This window comes from Ambystoma mexicanum, unplaced genomic scaffold, assembly GCF_040938575.1.
Source record: "Ambystoma mexicanum isolate Mex_15411 unplaced genomic scaffold, UKY_AmexF1_1 Mex_scaf20, whole genome shotgun sequence".
Classification (NCBI taxonomy): Eukaryota; Metazoa; Chordata; class Amphibia; order Caudata; family Ambystomatidae; genus Ambystoma; species Ambystoma mexicanum.
In genome coordinates this window covers 1,717,042-1,737,121 of record NW_027182434.1, presented here as the reverse complement: position 1 = coordinate 1,737,121, position 20,080 = coordinate 1,717,042, and the positions used below count along the sequence as shown (strand labels likewise).

General features: G+C 51.6%; 25 non-coding genes across 25 annotated transcripts; 12 read left to right on the top strand and 13 right to left on the bottom strand.

Annotated features, from left to right (window-relative positions):
* Positions 1–29: 29 nt before the first annotated feature.
* On the top strand, positions 30–101 carry TRNAD-GUC (transfer RNA aspartic acid (anticodon GUC)). The gene has a single exon. It is a non-coding gene; the product is annotated as a tRNA-Asp (tRNA).
* Positions 102–875: 774 nt separating this feature from the next.
* Positions 876–957, bottom strand: TRNAL-AAG (transfer RNA leucine (anticodon AAG)). The gene has a single exon. It is a non-coding gene; the product is annotated as a tRNA-Leu (tRNA).
* A 541-nt stretch (positions 958–1,498) lies between these two features.
* Positions 1,499–1,570, top strand: TRNAD-GUC (transfer RNA aspartic acid (anticodon GUC)). The gene has a single exon. It is a non-coding gene; the product is annotated as a tRNA-Asp (tRNA).
* Positions 1,571–2,344: 774 nt separating this feature from the next.
* TRNAL-AAG (transfer RNA leucine (anticodon AAG)) lies at positions 2,345–2,426 on the bottom strand. Its single transcript has one exon. It is a non-coding gene; the product is annotated as a tRNA-Leu (tRNA).
* Positions 2,427–2,967: 541 nt separating this feature from the next.
* On the top strand, positions 2,968–3,039 carry TRNAD-GUC (transfer RNA aspartic acid (anticodon GUC)). The gene has a single exon. It is a non-coding gene; the product is annotated as a tRNA-Asp (tRNA).
* Positions 3,040–3,813: 774 nt separating this feature from the next.
* Positions 3,814–3,895, bottom strand: TRNAL-AAG (transfer RNA leucine (anticodon AAG)). The gene has a single exon. It is a non-coding gene; the product is annotated as a tRNA-Leu (tRNA).
* Positions 3,896–4,436: 541 nt separating this feature from the next.
* On the top strand, positions 4,437–4,508 carry TRNAD-GUC (transfer RNA aspartic acid (anticodon GUC)). Its single transcript has one exon. It is a non-coding gene; the product is annotated as a tRNA-Asp (tRNA).
* Positions 4,509–5,282: 774 nt separating this feature from the next.
* Positions 5,283–5,364, bottom strand: TRNAL-AAG (transfer RNA leucine (anticodon AAG)). The gene has a single exon. It is a non-coding gene; the product is annotated as a tRNA-Leu (tRNA).
* Positions 5,365–6,750: 1,386 nt separating this feature from the next.
* TRNAL-AAG (transfer RNA leucine (anticodon AAG)) lies at positions 6,751–6,832 on the bottom strand. Its single transcript has one exon. It is a non-coding gene; the product is annotated as a tRNA-Leu (tRNA).
* A 541-nt stretch (positions 6,833–7,373) lies between these two features.
* Positions 7,374–7,445, top strand: TRNAD-GUC (transfer RNA aspartic acid (anticodon GUC)). Its single transcript has one exon. It is a non-coding gene; the product is annotated as a tRNA-Asp (tRNA).
* Positions 7,446–8,219: 774 nt separating this feature from the next.
* Positions 8,220–8,301, bottom strand: TRNAL-AAG (transfer RNA leucine (anticodon AAG)). The gene has a single exon. It is a non-coding gene; the product is annotated as a tRNA-Leu (tRNA).
* A 541-nt stretch (positions 8,302–8,842) lies between these two features.
* Positions 8,843–8,914, top strand: TRNAD-GUC (transfer RNA aspartic acid (anticodon GUC)). The gene has a single exon. It is a non-coding gene; the product is annotated as a tRNA-Asp (tRNA).
* Positions 8,915–9,688: 774 nt separating this feature from the next.
* Positions 9,689–9,770, bottom strand: TRNAL-AAG (transfer RNA leucine (anticodon AAG)). The gene has a single exon. It is a non-coding gene; the product is annotated as a tRNA-Leu (tRNA).
* A 541-nt stretch (positions 9,771–10,311) lies between these two features.
* TRNAD-GUC (transfer RNA aspartic acid (anticodon GUC)) lies at positions 10,312–10,383 on the top strand. Its single transcript has one exon. It is a non-coding gene; the product is annotated as a tRNA-Asp (tRNA).
* A 774-nt stretch (positions 10,384–11,157) lies between these two features.
* TRNAL-AAG (transfer RNA leucine (anticodon AAG)) lies at positions 11,158–11,239 on the bottom strand. The gene has a single exon. It is a non-coding gene; the product is annotated as a tRNA-Leu (tRNA).
* A 541-nt stretch (positions 11,240–11,780) lies between these two features.
* TRNAD-GUC (transfer RNA aspartic acid (anticodon GUC)) lies at positions 11,781–11,852 on the top strand. Its single transcript has one exon. It is a non-coding gene; the product is annotated as a tRNA-Asp (tRNA).
* Positions 11,853–12,626: 774 nt separating this feature from the next.
* Positions 12,627–12,708, bottom strand: TRNAL-AAG (transfer RNA leucine (anticodon AAG)). The gene has a single exon. It is a non-coding gene; the product is annotated as a tRNA-Leu (tRNA).
* A 541-nt stretch (positions 12,709–13,249) lies between these two features.
* TRNAD-GUC (transfer RNA aspartic acid (anticodon GUC)) lies at positions 13,250–13,321 on the top strand. The gene has a single exon. It is a non-coding gene; the product is annotated as a tRNA-Asp (tRNA).
* Positions 13,322–14,095: 774 nt separating this feature from the next.
* On the bottom strand, positions 14,096–14,177 carry TRNAL-AAG (transfer RNA leucine (anticodon AAG)). Its single transcript has one exon. It is a non-coding gene; the product is annotated as a tRNA-Leu (tRNA).
* A 1,369-nt stretch (positions 14,178–15,546) lies between these two features.
* On the bottom strand, positions 15,547–15,628 carry TRNAL-AAG (transfer RNA leucine (anticodon AAG)). Its single transcript has one exon. It is a non-coding gene; the product is annotated as a tRNA-Leu (tRNA).
* A 541-nt stretch (positions 15,629–16,169) lies between these two features.
* Positions 16,170–16,241, top strand: TRNAD-GUC (transfer RNA aspartic acid (anticodon GUC)). The gene has a single exon. It is a non-coding gene; the product is annotated as a tRNA-Asp (tRNA).
* Positions 16,242–17,015: 774 nt separating this feature from the next.
* On the bottom strand, positions 17,016–17,097 carry TRNAL-AAG (transfer RNA leucine (anticodon AAG)). Its single transcript has one exon. It is a non-coding gene; the product is annotated as a tRNA-Leu (tRNA).
* A 541-nt stretch (positions 17,098–17,638) lies between these two features.
* TRNAD-GUC (transfer RNA aspartic acid (anticodon GUC)) lies at positions 17,639–17,710 on the top strand. The gene has a single exon. It is a non-coding gene; the product is annotated as a tRNA-Asp (tRNA).
* Positions 17,711–18,484: 774 nt separating this feature from the next.
* Positions 18,485–18,566, bottom strand: TRNAL-AAG (transfer RNA leucine (anticodon AAG)). The gene has a single exon. It is a non-coding gene; the product is annotated as a tRNA-Leu (tRNA).
* A 541-nt stretch (positions 18,567–19,107) lies between these two features.
* TRNAD-GUC (transfer RNA aspartic acid (anticodon GUC)) lies at positions 19,108–19,179 on the top strand. Its single transcript has one exon. It is a non-coding gene; the product is annotated as a tRNA-Asp (tRNA).
* The last annotated feature ends 901 nt before the right edge of the window (positions 19,180–20,080 follow it).

Genomic DNA, 20,080 nt, shown 5'->3' with positions numbered 1-20,080 from the left:
AGCAGCTGTTCATTTCATGCCCTCACGTCTCCTCGTTAGTATAGTGGTCAGTATCCCCGCCTGTCACGCGGGAGACCGGGGTTCAATTCCCCGACGGGGAGGTTAAACCGTTTCTGGATTTTTTTTAGTTCTTGACAAATATTCTTGAAGATTAGGCTGAGTCAAGTAGGGAATGGGTGCCAAGAACTGACTCTTTAAGAAAAAAGCACCGGCAACGCTAGTCATCGTACAATATTTGTGCACAATTGCTTACATTAGGCGGCCGGTCCACTTTATTGAGTCCCCCTCAGCACCATTTAGTGCTCCTGTTGTCTGCGAAGTCCAAATTGTAACCCTGAATCAGTTCCTCTTCTGACCCTTTGTATCATGTTACATGACGAGTAATGATCACCTGTTAGCTTTATCCCTAATTATAACTCTCACTCTTTCCCTGCATCTAACCCTAGCTCTAATCCCATCATTAACCTCGGTCCGGGCACACGCGTGAACCCCTACTCTCATCTCAGCCTCTCCTGGTGATACATCACACCTGGGATCGTTTGCTCCCTGTGGGCTGTGGGAAATTTGCTACCAGCACGCCCTGGAAGTGGGGCTCATTCCGCTGCAACGGGAGGTCTTCCCAGGACGCGTCACAGCTCAACGCAAGAGCTCCTGGGTTTCGAAGGCTCTTGCAGCAAGCCTTCACAAAGCAGCAGGGAGCGCCGTTCCAGATGGGAAACTTGAGACTGGATGTCCAGAAAAGCAAGACGTCAGAAGCGAAACCTTTTTCCTGCAGGGTGTGGCATACCATCCGCTTGCTCATTGCGACAGAGGTGGCACTAATGAAGGAAGAGGTCAACGTTACGTTCTTCTTTAAAATGCAAGGCCAGGAAAAGTGGCAGCGGTGGGATTTGAACCCACGCCTCCGAAGAGACTGGAGCCTTAATCCAGCGCCTTAGACCGCTCGGCCACGCTACCTCCCTGCTAGTCGCCGAAAGCGGAACTTGACCCGTTGCCCGGCCCGCTTTAGTGCTTTGCCTTTTCTCCTTGGAAAGTCTGGAGACAGGCAGTGGAAGGGCAGGCAAACTGTCAGGTGCGCAGAGGAGGGGAGACCATGAGGCAAGGTGGGAGATGGGGGCAAGAAGTGAGAAAAAAACTAATCGCAAGCTAGGGCAGGATTCGGAAAGTGAAGCCGAAAAGGGGCTTAGCATGCAGCCCAGGGGTTTCTTTGACTGTCCTAAGCCCACAGGGACTTTGCCGTCCTCAGCTCATGAGACTTGAGATGGGTAGCTTGATTTGCTGAGGAAATGCGGGATGACAGATTCAACTCTGGAGTCAAACATAGCCCGGAACTATCGCCTTAAACTGAGTTTTAAGCCTGGTGCCGATAAAAAGAAAGAAATTAGCCTTAGATCGGGCAAGCCGTTTGACGGGGGAAAATGAGACCCCCCTAGGCCAGCTAGGTGGTCGCTGGATGCTGTGCAGACATCAGCAGCTGTTCATTTCATGCCCTCACGTCTCCTCGTTAGTATAGTGGTCAGTATCCCCGCCTGTCACGCGGGAGACCGGGGTTCAATTCCCCGACGGGGAGGTTAAACCGTTTCTGGATTTTTTTTAGTTCTTGACAAATATTCTTGAAGATTAGGCTGAGTCAAGTAGGGAATGGGTGCCAAGAACTGACTCTTTAAGAAAAAAGCACCGGCAACGCTAGTCATCGTACAATATTTGTGCACAATTGCTTACATTAGGCGGCCGGTCCACTTTATTGAGTCCCCCTCAGCACCATTTAGTGCTCCTGTTGTCTGCGAAGTCCAAATTGTAACCCTGAATCAGTTCCTCTTCTGACCCTTTGTATCATGTTACATGACGAGTAATGATCACCTGTTAGCTTTATCCCTAATTATAACTCTCACTCTTTCCCTGCATCTAACCCTAGCTCTAATCCCATCATTAACCTCGGTCCGGGCACACGCGTGAACCCCTACTCTCATCTCAGCCTCTCCTGGTGATACATCACACCTGGGATCGTTTGCTCCCTGTGGGCTGTGGGAAATTTGCTACCAGCACGCCCTGGAAGTGGGGCTCATTCCGCTGCAACGGGAGGTCTTCCCAGGACGCGTCACAGCTCAACGCAAGAGCTCCTGGGTTTCGAAGGCTCTTGCAGCAAGCCTTCACAAAGCAGCAGGGAGCGCCGTTCCAGATGGGAAACTTGAGACTGGATGTCCAGAAAAGCAAGACGTCAGAAGCGAAACCTTTTTCCTGCAGGGTGTGGCATACCATCCGCTTGCTCATTGCGACAGAGGTGGCACTAATGAAGGAAGAGGTCAACGTTACGTTCTTCTTTAAAATGCAAGGCCAGGAAAAGTGGCAGCGGTGGGATTTGAACCCACGCCTCCGAAGAGACTGGAGCCTTAATCCAGCGCCTTAGACCGCTCGGCCACGCTACCTCCCTGCTAGTCGCCGAAAGCGGAACTTGACCCGTTGCCCGGCCCGCTTTAGTGCTTTGCCTTTTCTCCTTGGAAAGTCTGGAGACAGGCAGTGGAAGGGCAGGCAAACTGTCAGGTGCGCAGAGGAGGGGAGACCATGAGGCAAGGTGGGAGATGGGGGCAAGAAGTGAGAAAAAAACTAATCGCAAGCTAGGGCAGGATTCGGAAAGTGAAGCCGAAAAGGGGCTTAGCATGCAGCCCAGGGGTTTCTTTGACTGTCCTAAGCCCACAGGGACTTTGCCGTCCTCAGCTCATGAGACTTGAGATGGGTAGCTTGATTTGCTGAGGAAATGCGGGATGACAGATTCAACTCTGGAGTCAAACATAGCCCGGAACTATCGCCTTAAACTGAGTTTTAAGCCTGGTGCCGATAAAAAGAAAGAAATTAGCCTTAGATCGGGCAAGCCGTTTGACGGGGGAAAATGAGACCCCCCTAGGCCAGCTAGGTGGTCGCTGGATGCTGTGCAGACATCAGCAGCTGTTCATTTCATGCCCTCACGTCTCCTCGTTAGTATAGTGGTCAGTATCCCCGCCTGTCACGCGGGAGACCGGGGTTCAATTCCCCGACGGGGAGGTTAAACCGTTTCTGGATTTTTTTTAGTTCTTGACAAATATTCTTGAAGATTAGGCTGAGTCAAGTAGGGAATGGGTGCCAAGAACTGACTCTTTAAGAAAAAAGCACCGGCAACGCTAGTCATCGTACAATATTTGTGCACAATTGCTTACATTAGGCGGCCGGTCCACTTTATTGAGTCCCCCTCAGCACCATTTAGTGCTCCTGTTGTCTGCGAAGTCCAAATTGTAACCCTGAATCAGTTCCTCTTCTGACCCTTTGTATCATGTTACATGACGAGTAATGATCACCTGTTAGCTTTATCCCTAATTATAACTCTCACTCTTTCCCTGCATCTAACCCTAGCTCTAATCCCATCATTAACCTCGGTCCGGGCACACGCGTGAACCCCTACTCTCATCTCAGCCTCTCCTGGTGATACATCACACCTGGGATCGTTTGCTCCCTGTGGGCTGTGGGAAATTTGCTACCAGCACGCCCTGGAAGTGGGGCTCATTCCGCTGCAACGGGAGGTCTTCCCAGGACGCGTCACAGCTCAACGCAAGAGCTCCTGGGTTTCGAAGGCTCTTGCAGCAAGCCTTCACAAAGCAGCAGGGAGCGCCGTTCCAGATGGGAAACTTGAGACTGGATGTCCAGAAAAGCAAGACGTCAGAAGCGAAACCTTTTTCCTGCAGGGTGTGGCATACCATCCGCTTGCTCATTGCGACAGAGGTGGCACTAATGAAGGAAGAGGTCAACGTTACGTTCTTCTTTAAAATGCAAGGCCAGGAAAAGTGGCAGCGGTGGGATTTGAACCCACGCCTCCGAAGAGACTGGAGCCTTAATCCAGCGCCTTAGACCGCTCGGCCACGCTACCTCCCTGCTAGTCGCCGAAAGCGGAACTTGACCCGTTGCCCGGCCCGCTTTAGTGCTTTGCCTTTTCTCCTTGGAAAGTCTGGAGACAGGCAGTGGAAGGGCAGGCAAACTGTCAGGTGCGCAGAGGAGGGGAGACCATGAGGCAAGGTGGGAGATGGGGGCAAGAAGTGAGAAAAAAACTAATCGCAAGCTAGGGCAGGATTCGGAAAGTGAAGCCGAAAAGGGGCTTAGCATGCAGCCCAGGGGTTTCTTTGACTGTCCTAAGCCCACAGGGACTTTGCCGTCCTCAGCTCATGAGACTTGAGATGGGTAGCTTGATTTGCTGAGGAAATGCGGGATGACAGATTCAACTCTGGAGTCAAACATAGCCCGGAACTATCGCCTTAAACTGAGTTTTAAGCCTGGTGCCGATAAAAAGAAAGAAATTAGCCTTAGATCGGGCAAGCCGTTTGACGGGGGAAAATGAGACCCCCCTAGGCCAGCTAGGTGGTCGCTGGATGCTGTGCAGACATCAGCAGCTGTTCATTTCATGCCCTCACGTCTCCTCGTTAGTATAGTGGTCAGTATCCCCGCCTGTCACGCGGGAGACCGGGGTTCAATTCCCCGACGGGGAGGTTAAACCGTTTCTGGATTTTTTTTAGTTCTTGACAAATATTCTTGAAGATTAGGCTGAGTCAAGTAGGGAATGGGTGCCAAGAACTGACTCTTTAAGAAAAAAGCACCGGCAACGCTAGTCATCGTACAATATTTGTGCACAATTGCTTACATTAGGCGGCCGGTCCACTTTATTGAGTCCCCCTCAGCACCATTTAGTGCTCCTGTTGTCTGCGAAGTCCAAATTGTAACCCTGAATCAGTTCCTCTTCTGACCCTTTGTATCATGTTACATGACGAGTAATGATCACCTGTTAGCTTTATCCCTAATTATAACTCTCACTCTTTCCCTGCATCTAACCCTAGCTCTAATCCCATCATTAACCTCGGTCCGGGCACACGCGTGAACCCCTACTCTCATCTCAGCCTCTCCTGGTGATACATCACACCTGGGATCGTTTGCTCCCTGTGGGCTGTGGGAAATTTGCTACCAGCACGCCCTGGAAGTGGGGCTCATTCCGCTGCAACGGGAGGTCTTCCCAGGACGCGTCACAGCTCAACGCAAGAGCTCCTGGGTTTCGAAGGCTCTTGCAGCAAGCCTTCACAAAGCAGCAGGGAGCGCCGTTCCAGATGGGAAACTTGAGACTGGATGTCCAGAAAAGCAAGACGTCAGAAGCGAAACCTTTTTCCTGCAGGGTGTGGCATACCATCCGCTTGCTCATTGCGACAGAGGTGGCACTAATGAAGGAAGAGGTCAACGTTACGTTCTTCTTTAAAATGCAAGGCCAGGAAAAGTGGCAGCGGTGGGATTTGAACCCACGCCTCCGAAGAGACTGGAGCCTTAATCCAGCGCCTTAGACCGCTCGGCCACGCTACCTCCCTGCTAGTCGCCGAAAGCGGAACTTGACCCGTTGCCCGGCCCGCTTTAGTGCTTTGCCTTTTCTCCTTGGAAAGTCTGGAGACAGGCAGTGGAAGGGCAGGCAAACTGTCAGGTGCGCAGAGGAGGGGAGACCATGAGGCAAGGTGGGAGATGGGGGCAAGAAGTGAGAAAAAAACTAATCGCAAGCTAGGGCAGGATTCGGAAAGTGAAGCCGAAAAGGGGCTTAGCATGCAGCCCAGGGGTTTCTTTGACTGTCCTAAGCCCACAGGGACTTTGCCGTCCTCAGCTCATGAGACTTGAGATGGGTAGCTTGATTTGCTGAGGAAATGCGGGATGACAGATTCAACTCTGGAGTCAAACATAGCCCGGAACTATCGCCTTAAACTGAGTTTTAAGCCTGGTGCCGATAAAAAGAAAGAAATTAGCCTTAGATCGGGCAAGCCGTTTGACGGGGGAAAATGAGACCCCCTAGGCCAGCTAGGTGGTCGCTGGATGCTGTGCAGACATCAGCAGCTGTTCATTTCATGCCCTCACGTCTCCTCGTTAGTATAATGGTCAGTATCCCCGCCTGTCACGCGGGAGACCGGGGTTCAATTCCCCGACGGGGAGGTTAAACCTTTTCTGGATTTTTTTTAGTTCTTGACAAATATTCTTGAAGATTAGGCTGAGTCAAGTAGGGAATGGGTGCCAAGAACTGACTCTTTAAGAAAAAAGCACCGGCAACGCTAGTCATCGTACAATATTTGTGCACAATTGCTTACATTAGGCGGCCGGTCCACTTTATTGAGTCCCCCTCAGCACCATTTAGTGCTCCTGTTGTCTGCGAAGTCCAAATTGTAACCCTGAATCAGTTCCTCTTCTGACCCTTTGTATCATGTTACATGACGAGTAATGATCACCTGTTAGCTTTATCCCTAATTATAACTCTCACTCTTTCCCTGCATCTAACCCTAGCTCTAATCCCATCATTAACCTCGGTCCGGGCACACGCGTGAACCCCTACTCTCATCTCAGCCTCTCCTGGTGATACATCACACCTGGGATCGTTTGCTCCCTGTGGGCTGTGGGAAATTTGCTACCAGCACGCCCTGGAAGTGGGGCTCATTCCGCTGCAACGGGAGGTCTTCCCAGGACGCGTCACAGCTCAACGCAAGAGCTCCTGGGTTTCGAAGGCTCTTGCAGCAAGCCTTCACAAAGCAGCAGGGAGCGCCGTTCCAGATGGGAAACTTGAGACTGGATGTCCAGAAAAGCAAGACGTCAGAAGCGAAACCTTTTTCCTGCAGGGTGTGGCATACCATCCGCTTGCTCATTGCGACAGAGGTGGCACTAATGAAGGAAGAGGTCAACGTTACGTTCTTCTTTAAAATGCAAGGCCAGGAAAAGTGGCAGCGGTGGGATTTGAACCCACGCCTCCGAAGAGACTGGAGCCTTAATCCAGCGCCTTAGACCGCTCGGCCACGCTACCTCCCTGCTAGTCGCCGAAAGCGGAACTTGACCCGTTGCCCGGCCCGCTTTAGTGCTTTGCCTTTTCTCCTTGGAAAGTCTGGAGACAGGCAGTGGAAGGGCAGGCAAACTGTCAGGTGCGCAGAGGAGGGGAGACCATGAGGCAAGGTGGGAGATGGGGGCAAGAAGTGAGAAAAAAACTAATCGCAAGCTAGGGCAGGATTCGGAAAGTGAAGCCGAAAAGGGGCTTAGCATGCAGCCCAGGGGTTTCTTTGACTGTCCTAAGCCCACAGGGACTTTGCCGTCCTCAGCTCATGAGACTTGAGATGGGTAGCTTGATTTGCTGAGGAAATGCGGGATGACAGATTCAACTCTGGAGTCAAACATAGCCCGGAACTATCGCCTTAAACTGAGTTTTAAGCCTGGTGCCGATAAAAAGAAAGAAATTAGCCTTAGATCGGGCAAGCCGTTTGACGGGGGAAAATGAGACCCCCCTAGGCCAGCTAGGTGGTCGCTGGATGCTGTGCAGACATCAGCAGCTGTTCATTTCATGCCCTCACGTCTCCTCGTTAGTATAGTGGTCAGTATCCCCGCCTGTCACGCGGGAGACCGGGGTTCAATTCCCCGACGGGGAGGTTAAACCGTTTCTGGATTTTTTTTAGTTCTTGACAAATATTCTTGAAGATTAGGCTGAGTCAAGTAGGGAATGGGTGCCAAGAACTGACTCTTTAAGAAAAAAGCACCGGCAACGCTAGTCATCGTACAATATTTGTGCACAATTGCTTACATTAGGCGGCCGGTCCACTTTATTGAGTCCCCCTCAGCACCATTTAGTGCTCCTGTTGTCTGCGAAGTCCAAATTGTAACCCTGAATCAGTTCCTCTTCTGACCCTTTGTATCATGTTACATGACGAGTAATGATCACCTGTTAGCTTTATCCCTAATTATAACTCTCACTCTTTCCCTGCATCTAACCCTAGCTCTAATCCCATCATTAACCTCGGTCCGGGCACACGCGTGAACCCCTACTCTCATCTCAGCCTCTCCTGGTGATACATCACACCTGGGATCGTTTGCTCCCTGTGGGCTGTGGGAAATTTGCTACCAGCACGCCCTGGAAGTGGGGCTCATTCCGCTGCAACGGGAGGTCTTCCCAGGACGCGTCACAGCTCAACGCAAGAGCTCCTGGGTTTCGAAGGCTCTTGCAGCAAGCCTTCACAAAGCAGCAGGGAGCGCCGTTCCAGATGGGAAACTTGAGACTGGATGTCCAGAAAAGCAAGACGTCAGAAGCGAAACCTTTTTCCTGCAGGGTGTGGCATACCATCCGCTTGCTCATTGCGACAGAGGTGGCACTAATGAAGGAAGAGGTCAACGTTACGTTCTTCTTTAAAATGCAAGGCCAGGAAAAGTGGCAGCGGTGGGATTTGAACCCACGCCTCCGAAGAGACTGGAGCCTTAATCCAGCGCCTTAGACCGCTCGGCCACGCTACCTCCCTGCTAGTCGCCGAAAGCGGAACTTGACCCGTTGCCCGGCCCGCTTTAGTGCTTTGCCTTTTCTCCTTGGAAAGTCTGGAGACAGGCAGTGGAAGGGCAGGCAAACTGTCAGGTGCGCAGAGGAGGGGAGACCATGAGGCAAGGTGGGAGATGGGGGCAAGAAGTGAGAAAAAAACTAATCGCAAGCTAGGGCAGGATTCGGAAAGTGAAGCCGAAAAGGGGCTTAGCATGCAGCCCAGGGGTTTCTTTGACTGTCCTAAGCCCACAGGGACTTTGCCGTCCTCAGCTCATGAGACTTGAGATGGGTAGCTTGATTTGCTGAGGAAATGCGGGATGACAGATTCAACTCTGGAGTCAAACATAGCCCGGAACTATCGCCTTAAACTGAGTTTTAAGCCTGGTGCCGATAAAAAGAAAGAAATTAGCCTTAGATCGGGCAAGCCGTTTGACGGGGGAAAATGAGACCCCCCTAGGCCAGCTAGGTGGTCGCTGGATGCTGTGCAGACATCAGCAGCTGTTCATTTCATGCCCTCACGTCTCCTCGTTAGTATAGTGGTCAGTATCCCCGCCTGTCACGCGGGAGACCGGGGTTCAATTCCCCGACGGGGAGGTTAAACCGTTTCTGGATTTTTTTTAGTTCTTGACAAATATTCTTGAAGATTAGGCTGAGTCAAGTAGGGAATGGGTGCCAAGAACTGACTCTTTAAGAAAAAAGCACCGGCAACGCTAGTCATCGTACAATATTTGTGCACAATTGCTTACATTAGGCGGCCGGTCCACTTTATTGAGTCCCCCTCAGCACCATTTAGTGCTCCTGTTGTCTGCGAAGTCCAAATTGTAACCCTGAATCAGTTCCTCTTCTGACCCTTTGTATCATGTTACATGACGAGTAATGATCACCTGTTAGCTTTATCCCTAATTATAACTCTCACTCTTTCCCTGCATCTAACCCTAGCTCTAATCCCATCATTAACCTCGGTCCGGGCACACGCGTGAACCCCTACTCTCATCTCAGCCTCTCCTGGTGATACATCACACCTGGGATCGTTTGCTCCCTGTGGGCTGTGGGAAATTTGCTACCAGCACGCCCTGGAAGTGGGGCTCATTCCGCTGCAACGGGAGGTCTTCCCAGGACGCGTCACAGCTCAACGCAAGAGCTCCTGGGTTTCGAAGGCTCTTGCAGCAAGCCTTCACAAAGCAGCAGGGAGCGCCGTTCCAGATGGGAAACTTGAGACTGGATGTCCAGAAAAGCAAGACGTCAGAAGCGAAACCTTTTTCCTGCAGGGTGTGGCATACCATCCGCTTGCTCATTGCGACAGAGGTGGCACTAATGAAGGAAGAGGTCAACGTTACGTTCTTCTTTAAAATGCAAGGCCAGGAAAAGTGGCAGCGGTGGGATTTGAACCCACGCCTCCGAAGAGACTGGAGCCTTAATCCAGCGCCTTAGACCGCTCGGCCACGCTACCTCCCTGCTAGTCGCCGAAAGCGGAACTTGACCCGTTGCCCGGCCCGCTTTAGTGCTTTGCCTTTTCTCCTTGGAAAGTCTGGAGACAGGCAGTGGAAGGGCAGGCAAACTGTCAGGTGCGCAGAGGAGGGGAGACCATGAGGCAAGGTGGGAGATGGGGGCAAGAAGTGAGAAAAAAACTAATCGCAAGCTAGGGCAGGATTCGGAAAGTGAAGCCGAAAAGGGGCTTAGCATGCAGCCCAGGGGTTTCTTTGACTGTCCTAAGCCCACAGGGACTTTGCCGTCCTCAGCTCATGAGACTTGAGATGGGTAGCTTGATTTGCTGAGGAAATGCGGGATGACAGATTCAACTCTGGAGTCAAACATAGCCCGGAACTATCGCCTTAAACTGAGTTTTAAGCCTGGTGCCGATAAAAAGAAAGAAATTAGCCTTAGATCGGGCAAGCCGTTTGACGGGGGAAAATGAGACCCCCCTAGGCCAGCTAGGTGGTCGCTGGATGCTGTGCAGACATCAGCAGCTGTTCATTTCATGCCCTCACGTCTCCTCGTTAGTATAGTGGTCAGTATCCCCGCCTGTCACGCGGGAGACCGGGGTTCAATTCCCCGACGGGGAGGTTAAACCGTTTCTGGATTTTTTTTAGTTCTTGACAAATATTCTTGAAGATTAGGCTGAGTCAAGTAGGGAATGGGTGCCAAGAACTGACTCTTTAAGAAAAAAGCACCGGCAACGCTAGTCATCGTACAATATTTGTGCACAATTGCTTACATTAGGCGGCCGGTCCACTTTATTGAGTCCCCCTCAGCACCATTTAGTGCTCCTGTTGTCTGCGAAGTCCAAATTGTAACCCTGAATCAGTTCCTCTTCTGACCCTTTGTATCATGTTACATGACGAGTAATGATCACCTGTTAGCTTTATCCCTAATTATAACTCTCACTCTTTCCCTGCATCTAACCCTAGCTCTAATCCCATCATTAACCTCGGTCCGGGCACACGCGTGAACCCCTACTCTCATCTCAGCCTCTCCTGGTGATACATCACACCTGGGATCGTTTGCTCCCTGTGGGCTGTGGGAAATTTGCTACCAGCACGCCCTGGAAGTGGGGCTCATTCCGCTGCAACGGGAGGTCTTCCCAGGACGCGTCACAGCTCAACGCAAGAGCTCCTGGGTTTCGAAGGCTCTTGCAGCAAGCCTTCACAAAGCAGCAGGGAGCGCCGTTCCAGATGGGAAACTTGAGACTGGATGTCCAGAAAAGCAAGACGTCAGAAGCGAAACCTTTTTCCTGCAGGGTGTGGCATACCATCCGCTTGCTCATTGCGACAGAGGTGGCACTAATGAAGGAAGAGGTCAACGTTACGTTCTTCTTTAAAATGCAAGGCCAGGAAAAGTGGCAGCGGTGGGATTTGAACCCACGCCTCCGAAGAGACTGGAGCCTTAATCCAGCGCCTTAGACCGCTCGGCCACGCTACCTCCCTGCTAGTCGCCGAAAGCGGAACTTGACCCGTTGCCCGGCCCGCTTTAGTGCTTTGCCTTTTCTCCTTGGAAAGTCTGGAGACAGGCAGTGGAAGGGCAGGCAAACTGTCAGGTGCGCAGAGGAGGGGAGACCATGAGGCAAGGTGGGAGATGGGGGCAAGAAGTGAGAAAAAAACTAATCGCAAGCTAGGGCAGGATTCGGAAAGTGAAGCCGAAAAGGGGCTTAGCATGCAGCCCAGGGGTTTCTTTGACTGTCCTAAGCCCACAGGGACTTTGCCGTCCTCAGCTCATGAGACTTGAGATGGGTAGCTTGATTTGCTGAGGAAATGCGGGATGACAGATTCAACTCTGGAGTCAAACATAGCCCGGAACTATCGCCTTAAACTGAGTTTTAAGCCTGGTGCCGATAAAAAGAAAGAAATTAGCCTTAGATCGGGCAAGCCGTTTGACGGGGGAAAATGAGACCCCCCTAGGCCAGCTAGGTGGTCGCTGGATGCTGTGCAGACATCAGCAGCTGTTCATTTCATGCCCTCACGTCTCCTCGTTAGTATAGTGGTCAGTATCCCCGCCTGTCACGCGGGAGACCGGGGTTCAATTCCCCGACGGGGAGGTTAAACCGTTTCTGGATTTTTTTTAGTTCTTGACAAATATTCTTGAAGATTAGGCTGAGTCAAGTAGGGAATGGGTGCCAAGAACTGACTCTTTAAGAAAAAAGCACCGGCAACGCTAGTCATCGTACAATATTTGTGCACAATTGCTTACATTAGGCGGCCGGTCCACTTTATTGAGTCCCCCTCAGCACCATTTAGTGCTCCTGTTGTCTGCGAAGTCCAAATTGTAACCCTGAATCAGTTCCTCTTCTGACCCTTTGTATCATGTTACATGACGAGTAATGATCACCTGTTAGCTTTATCCCTAATTATAACTCTCACTCTTTCCCTGCATCTAACCCTAGCTCTAATCCCATCATTAACCTCGGTCCGGGCACACGCGTGAACCCCTACTCTCATCTCAGCCTCTCCTGGTGATACATCACACCTGGGATCGTTTGCTCCCTGTGGGCTGTGGGAAATTTGCTACCAGCACGCCCTGGAAGTGGGGCTCATTCCGCTGCAACGGGAGGTCTTCCCAGGACGCGTCACAGCTCAACGCAAGAGCTCCTGGGTTTCGAAGGCTCTTGCAGCAAGCCTTCACAAAGCAGCAGGGAGCGCCGTTCCAGATGGGAAACTTGAGACTGGATGTCCAGAAAAGCAAGACGTCAGAAGCGAAACCTTTTTCCTGCAGGGTGTGGCATACCATCCGCTTGCTCATTGCGACAGAGGTGGCACTAATGAAGGAAGAGGTCAACGTTACGTTCTTCTTTAAAATGCAAGGCCAGGAAAAGTGGCAGCGGTGGGATTTGAACCCACGCCTCCGAAGAGACTGGAGCCTTAATCCAGCGCCTTAGACCGCTCGGCCACGCTACCTCCCTGCTAGTCGCCGAAAGCGGAACTTGACCCGTTGCCCGGCCCGCTTTAGTGCTTTGCCTTTTCTCCTTGGAAAGTCTGGAGACAGGCAGTGGAAGGGCAGGCAAACTGTCAGGTGCGCAGAGGAGGGGAGACCATGAGGCAAGGTGGGAGATGGGGGCAAGAAGTGAGAAAAAAACTAATCGCAAGCTAGGGCAGGATTCGGAAAGTGAAGCAGAAAAGGGGCTTAGCATGCAGCCCAGGGGTTTCTTTGACTGTCCTAAGCCCACAGGGACTTTGCCGTCCTCAGCTCATGAGACTTGAGATGGGTAGCTTGATTTGCTGAGGAAATGCGGGATGACAGATTCAACTCTGGAGTCAAACATAGCCCGGAACTATCGCCTTAAACTGAGTTTTAAGCCTGGTGCCGATAAAAAGAAAGAAATTAGCCTTAGATCGGGCAAGCCGTTTGACGGGGGAAAATGAGACCCCCCTAGGCCAGCTAGGTGGTCGCTGGATGCTGTGCAGACATCAGCAGCTGTTCATTTCATGCCCTCACGTCTCCTCGTTAGTATAGTGGTCAGTATCCCCGCCTGTCACGCGGGAGACCGGGGTTCAATTCCCCGACGGGGAGGTTAAACCGTTTCTGGATTTTTTTTAGTTCTTGACAAATATTCTTGAAGATTAGGCTGAGTCAAGTAGGGAATGGGTGCCAAGAACTGACTCTTTAAGAAAAAAGCACCGGCAACGCTAGTCATCGTACAATATTTGTGCACAATTGCTTACATTAGGCGGCCGGTCCACTTTATTGAGTCCCCCTCAGCACCATTTAGTGCTCCTGTTGTCTGCGAAGTCCAAATTGTAACCCTGAATCAGTTCCTCTTCTGACCCTTTGTATCATGTTACATGACGAGTAATGATCACCTGTTAGCTTTATCCCTAATTATAACTCTCACTCTTTCCCTGCATCTAACCCTAGCTCTAATCCCATCATTAACCTCGGTCCGGGCACACGCGTGAACCCCTACTCTCATCTCAGCCTCTCCTGGTGATACATCACACCTGGGATCGTTTGCTCCCTGTGGGCTGTGGGAAATTTGCTACCAGCACGCCCTGGAAGTGGGGCTCATTCCGCTGCAACGGGAGGTCTTCCCAGGACGCGTCACAGCTCAACGCAAGAGCTCCTGGGTTTCGAAGGCTCTTGCAGCAAGCCTTCACAAAGCAGCAGGGAGCGCCGTTCCAGATGGGAAACTTGAGACTGGATGTCCAGAAAAGCAAGACGTCAGAAGCGAAACCTTTTTCCTGCAGGGTGTGGCATACCATCCGCTTGCTCATTGCGACAGAGGTGGCACTAATGAAGGAAGAGGTCAACGTTACGTTCTTCTTTAAAATGCAAGGCCAGGAAAAGTGGCAGCGGTGGGATTTGAACCCACGCCTCCGAAGAGACTGGAGCCTTAATCCAGCGCCTTAGACCGCTCGGCCACGCTACCTCCCTGCTAGTCGCCGAAAGCGGAACTTGACCCGTTGCCCGGCCCGCTTTAGTGCTTTGCCTTTTCTCCTTGGAAAGTCTGGAGACAGGCAGTGGAAGGGCAGGCAAACTGTCAGGTGCGCAGAGGAGGGGAGACCATGAGGCAAGGTGGGAGATGGGGGCAAGAAGTGAGAAAAAAACTAATCGCAAGCTAGGGCAGGATTCGGAAAGTGAAGCCGAAAAGGGGCTTAGCATGCAGCCCAGGGGTTTCTTTGACTGTCCTAAGCCCACAGGGACTTTGCCGTCCTCAGCTCATGAGACTTGAGATGGGTAGCTTGATTTGCTGAGGAAATGCGGGATGACAGATTCAACTCTGGAGTCAAACATAGCCCGGAACTATCGCCTTAAACTGAGTTTTAAGCCTGGTGCCGATAAAAAGAAAGAAATTAGCCTTAGATCGGGCAAGCCGTTTGACGGGGGAAAATGAGACCCCCCTAGGCCAGCTAGGTGGTCGCTGGATGCTGTGCAGACATCAGCAGCTGTTCATTTCATGCCCTCACGTCTCCTCGTTAGTATAGTGGTCAGTATCCCCGCCTGTCACGCGGGAGACCGGGGAGGTTAAACCGTTTCTGGATTTTTTTTAGTTCTTGACAAATATTCTTGAAGATTAGGCTGAGTCAAGTAGGGAATGGGTGCCAAGAACTGACTCTTTAAGAAAAAAGCACCGGCAACGCTAGTCATCGTACAATATTTGTGCACAATTGCTTACATTAGGCGGCCGGTCCACTTTATTGAGTCCCCCTCAGCACCATTTAGTGCTCCTGTTGTCTGCGAAGTCCAAATTGTAACCCTGAATCAGTTCCTCTTCTGACCCTTTGTATCATGTTACATGACGAGTAATGATCACCTGTTAGCTTTATCCCTAATTATAACTCTCACTCTTTCCCTGCATCTAACCCTAGCTCTAATCCCATCATTAACCTCGGTCCGGGCACACGCGTGAACCCCTACTCTCATCTCAGCCTCTCCTGGTGATACATCACACCTGGGATCGTTTGCTCCCTGTGGGCTGTGGGAAATTTGCTACCAGCACGCCCTGGAAGTGGGGCTCATTCCGCTGCAACGGGAGGTCTTCCCAGGACGCGTCACAGCTCAACGCAAGAGCTCCTGGGTTTCGAAGGCTCTTGCAGCAAGCCTTCACAAAGCAGCAGGGAGCGCCGTTCCAGATGGGAAACTTGAGACTGGATGTCCAGAAAAGCAAGACGTCAGAAGCGAAACCTTTTTCCTGCAGGGTGTGGCATACCATCCGCTTGCTCATTGCGACAGAGGTGGCACTAATGAAGGAAGAGGTCAACGTTACGTTCTTCTTTAAAATGCAAGGCCAGGAAAAGTGGCAGCGGTGGGATTTGAACCCACGCCTCCGAAGAGACTGGAGCCTTAATCCAGCGCCTTAGACCGCTCGGCCACGCTACCTCCCTGCTAGTCGCCGAAAGCGGAACTTGACCCGTTGCCCGGCCCGCTTTAGTGCTTTGCCTTTTCTCCTTGGAAAGTCTGGAGACAGGCAGTGGAAGGGCAGGCAAACTGTCAGGTGCGCAGAGGAGGGGAGACCATGAGGCAAGGTGGGAGATGGGGGCAAGAAGTGAGAAAAAAACTAATCGCAAGCTAGGGCAGGATTCGGAAAGTGAAGCCGAAAAGGGGCTTAGCATGCAGCCCAGGGGTTTCTTTGACTGTCCTAAGCCCACAGGGACTTTGCCGTCCTCAGCTCATGAGACTTGAGATGGGTAGCTTGATTTGCTGAGGAAATGCGGGATGACAGATTCAACTCTGGAGTCAAACATAGCCCGGAACTATCGCCTTAAACTGAGTTTTAAGCCTGGTGCCGATAAAAAGAAAGAAATTAGCCTTAGATCGGGCAAGCCGTTTGACGGGGGAAAATGAGACCCCCCTAGGCCAGCTAGGTGGTCGCTGGATGCTGTGCAGACATCAGCAGCTGTTCATTTCATGCCCTCACGTCTCCTCGTTAGTATAGTGGTCAGTATCCCCGCCTGTCACGCGGGAGACCGGGGTTCAATTCCCCGACGGGGAGGTTAAACCGTTTCTGGATTTTTTTTAGTTCTTGACAAATATTCTTGAAGATTAGGCTGAGTCAAGTAGGGAATGGGTGCCAAGAACTGACTCTTTAAGAAAAAAGCACCGGCAACGCTAGTCATCGTACAATATTTGTGCACAATTGCTTACATTAGGCGGCCGGTCCACTTTATTGAGTCCCCCTCAGCACCATTTAGTGCTCCTGTTGTCTGCGAAGTCCAAATTGTAACCCTGAATCAGTTCCTCTTCTGACCCTTTGTATCATGTTACATGACGAGTAATGATCACCTGTTAGCTTTATCCCTAATTATAACTCTCACTCTTTCCCTGCATCTAACCCTAGCTCTAATCCCATCATTAACCTCGGTCCGGGCACACGCGTGAACCCCTACTCTCATCTCAGCCTCTCCTGGTGATACATCACACCTGGGATCGTTTGCTCCCTGTGGGCTGTGGGAAATTTGCTACCAGCACGCCCTGGAAGTGGGGCTCATTCCGCTGCAACGGGAGGTCTTCCCAGGACGCGTCACAGCTCAACGCAAGAGCTCCTGGGTTTCGAAGGCTCTTGCAGCAAGCCTTCACAAAGCAGCAGGGAGCGCCGTTCCAGATGGGAAACTTGAGACTGGATGTCCAGAAAAGCAAGACGTCAGAAGCGAAACCTTTTTCCTGCAGGGTGTGGCATACCATCCGCTTGCTCATTGCGACAGAGGTGGCACTAATGAAGGAAGAGGTCAACGTTACGTTCTTCTTTAAAATGCAAGGCCAGGAAAAGTGGCAGCGGTGGGATTTGAACCCACGCCTCCGAAGAGACTGGAGCCTTAATCCAGCGCCTTAGACCGCTCGGCCACGCTACCTCCCTGCTAGTCGCCGAAAGCGGAACTTGACCCGTTGCCCGGCCCGCTTTAGTGCTTTGCCTTTTCTCCTTGGAAAGTCTGGAGACAGGCAGTGGAAGGGCAGGCAAACTGTCAGGTGCGCAGAGGAGGGGAGACCATGAGGCAAGGTGGGAGATGGGGGCAAGAAGTGAGAAAAAAACTAATCGCAAGCTAGGGCAGGATTCGGAAAGTGAAGCCGAAAAGGGGCTTAGCATGCAGCCCAGGGGTTTCTTTGACTGTCCTAAGCCCACAGGGACTTTGCCGTCCTCAGCTCATGAGACTTGAGATGGGTAGCTTGATTTGCTGAGGAAATGCGGGATGACAGATTCAACTCTGGAGTCAAACATAGCCCGGAACTATCGCCTTAAACTGAGTTTTAAGCCTGGTGCCGATAAAAAGAAAGAAATTAGCCTTAGATCGGGCAAGCCGTTTGACGGGGGAAAATGAGACCCCCCTAGGCCAGCTAGGTGGTCGCTGGATGCTGTGCAGACATCAGCAGCTGTTCATTTCATGCCCTCACGTCTCCTCGTTAGTATAGTGGTCAGTATCCCCGCCTGTCACGCGGGAGACCGGGGTTCAATTCCCCGACGGGGAGGTTAAACTGTTTCTGGATTTTTTTTAGTTCTTGACAAATATTCTTGAAGATTAGGCTGAGTCAAGTAGGGAATGGGTGCCAAGAACTGACTCTTTAAGAAAAAAGCACCGGCAACGCTAGTCATCGTACAATATTTGTGCACAATTGCTTACATTAGGCGGCCGGTCCACTTTATTGAGTCCCCCTCAGCACCATTTAGTGCTCCTGTTGTCTGCGAAGTCCAAATTGTAACCCTGAATCAGTTCCTCTTCTGACCCTTTGTATCATGTTACATGACGAGTAATGATCACCTGTTAGCTTTATCCCTAATTATAACTCTCACTCTTTCCCTGCATCTAACCCTAGCTCTAATCCCATCATTAACCTCGGTCCGGGCACACGCGTGAACCCCTACTCTCATCTCAGCCTCTCCTGGTGATACATCACACCTGGGATCGTTTGCTCCCTGTGGGCTGTGGGAAATTTGCTACCAGCACGCCCTGGAAGTGGGGCTCATTCCGCTGCAACGGGAGGTCTTCCCAGGACGCGTCACAGCTCAACGCAAGAGCTCCTGGGTTTCGAAGGCTCTTGCAGCAAGCCTTCACAAAGCAGCAGGGAGCGCCGTTCCAGATGGGAAACTTGAGACTGGATGTCCAGAAAAGCAAGACGTCAGAAGCGAAACCTTTTTCCTGCAGGGTGTGGCATACCATCCGCTTGCTCATTGCGACAGAGGTGGCACTAATGAAGGAAGAGGTCAACGTTACGTTCTTCTTTAAAATGCAAGGCCAGGAAAAGTGGCAGCGGTGGGATTTGAACCCACGCCTCCGAAGAGACTGGAGCCTTAATCCAGCGCCTTAGACCGCTCGGCCACGCTACCTCCCTGCTAGTCGCCGAAAGCGGAACTTGACCCGTTGCCCGGCCCGCTTTAGTGCTTTGCCTTTTCTCCTTGGAAAGTCTGGAGACAGGCAGTGGAAGGGCAGGCAAACTGTCAGGTGCGCAGAGGAGGGGAGACCATGAGGCAAGGTGGGAGATGGGGGCAAGAAGTGAGAAAAAAACTAATCGCAAGCTAGGGCAGGATTCGGAAAGTGAAGCCGAAAAGGGGCTTAGCATGCAGCCCAGGGGTTTCTTTGACTGTCCTAAGCCCACAGGGACTTTGCCGTCCTCAGCTCATGAGACTTGAGATGGGTAGCTTGATTTGCTGAGGAAATGCGGGATGACAGATTCAACTCTGGAGTCAAACATAGCCCGGAACTATCGCCTTAAACTGAGTTTTAAGCCTGGTGCCGATAAAAAGAAAGAAATTAGCCTTAGATCGGGCAAGCCGTTTGACGGGGGAAAATGAGACCCCCCTAGGCCAGCTAGGTGGTCGCTGGATGCTGTGCAGACATCAGCAGCTGTTCATTTCATGCCCTCACGTCTCCTCGTTAGTATAGTGGTCAGTATCCCCGCCTGTCACGCGGGAGACCGGGGTTCAATTCCCCGACGGGGAGGTTAAACCGTTTCTGGATTTTTTTTAGTTCTTGACAAATATTCTTGAAGATTAGGCTGAGTCAAGTAGGGAATGGGTGCCAAGAACTGACTCTTTAAGAAAAAAGCACCGGCAACGCTAGTCATCGTACAATATTTGTGCACAATTGCTTACATTAGGCGGCCGGTCCACTTTATTGAGTCCCCCTCAGCACCATTTAGTGCTCCTGTTGTCTGCGAAGTCCAAATTGTAACCCTGAATCAGTTCCTCTTCTGACCCTTTGTATCATGTTACATGACGAGTAATGATCACCTGTTAGCTTTATCCCTAATTATAACTCTCACTCTTTCCCTGCATCTAACCCTAGCTCTAATCCCATCATTAACCTCGGTCCGGGCACACGCGTGAACCCCTACTCTCATCTCAGCCTCTCCTGGTGATACATCACACCTGGGATCGTTTGCTCCCTGTGGGCTGTGGGAAATTTGCTACCAGCACGCCCTGGAAGTGGGGCTCATTCCGCTGCAACGGGAGGTCTTCCCAGGACGCGTCACAGCTCAACGCAAGAGCTCCTGGGTTTCGAAGGCTCTTGCAGCAAGCCTTCACAAAGCAGCAGGGAGCGCCGTTCCAGATGGGAAACTTGAGACTGGATGTCCAGAAAAGCAAGACGTCAGAAGCGAAACCTTTTTCCTGCAGGGTGTGGCATACCATCCGCTTGCTCATTGCGACAGAGGTGGCACTAATGAAGGAAGAGGTCAACGTTACGTTCTTCTTTAAAATGCAAGGCCAGGAAAAGTGGCAGCGGTGGGATTTGAACCCACGCGTCCGAAGAGACTGGAGCCTTAATCCAGCGCCTTAGACCGCTCGGCCACGCTACCTCCCTGCTAGTCGCCGAAAGCGGAACTTGACCCGTTGCCCGGCCC